The following is a 1,127-nucleotide window of genomic DNA, read 5'->3' as shown; positions in this document are numbered from 1 at the left end:
CATCTAGAGTGCAACTCAAGAAATTCGAGAACCTGGCTTTATGCCAACTTTCAAAGTGCACGGACTAGTCAACCATCGAGCTGGACCTTAACTCCCACCTTTAAACGAAGAGCCAAAATGTCTCCAAATCTACTTCATGGGTGAGACAACAAATGAGGCAAAGCAGAGGTGTTCCACCATTGCTGATGTTCGCCAAGACATTGTTTTGGACGTGCAGCAATTTCTCCATGAAAACAATGCCCATGTTCAGCTTTCAAGACAGCACCTGAACACATGCTAGCAGATGATTACAAAGTTGTGATCAAAGCAGACAAAACCCAAGGAAGAACATGAAACAAAGTACAATGCTCTTAACATTGATGAAGTTGCCATTGTTATGGTGGTTGATGGATTTTAATGCCGCAACATTGTCCTTCAGAAACGAAACAACAACCTTCAAAGTGTCGCAGAAACACATCGATCATATGATGCCCTCCAGGATACCATAATATTTTGGAAAGGTGAAGATGGCTGTTACTTTGTCATACCAGAGACAGATACAATTACAGGCAACATTTTTCGAGGAAAAAAGGTTTCTGCTATGGACTTCTATGCTCACAGAATCATGACACGAGTTGGAGTGGAGAATCATATTCTCAAATGTCGCCAGATTTTCCATCTGTTCATTGTTGACATGTATGTCAAGATTAAAAGTGAATGCTTGCTCTACATACACATCAATCAAAAAAGCAATGCGTCGATGACTACATTCACCTCAAAGATGCCCTTGCCAATGATGTCAATCCCAATGACTTGGGCAAAATAGTTATTTGCCAGCAACCTTTACGGGCAGCCCAAGACACATGCATGAGTATGCCCAAAATGCAATGACATATGTCAGGAACTTAGGTCCCCCTGACCTTTCCATCACCTTCACTTGCAATCCTCTTTGGCCAGAAATCCTAACAAATCTTCAGCCTGGACAGTCAGCAGTTGATCGTCACAATGTGGTTGCTCAGGTTTTCAAAAGAAAACTGGCTAAATTGAGGGATGTCATCACAAAATGCAAAGCCTTTGGGCCACTCAGTGCTGGATTTACTCCATTGAATGGCAAAAGAGATGCCTTCCCCATGCCCACATCCTAATTT

This window comes from Ambystoma mexicanum, chromosome 6p (genome assembly GCF_040938575.1).
Source record: "Ambystoma mexicanum isolate Mex_15411 chromosome 6p, UKY_AmexF1_1, whole genome shotgun sequence".
Lineage (NCBI taxonomy): Eukaryota > Metazoa > Chordata > Amphibia > Caudata > Ambystomatidae > Ambystoma > Ambystoma mexicanum.
Note: the sequence above shows the minus strand (reverse complement) of the source record.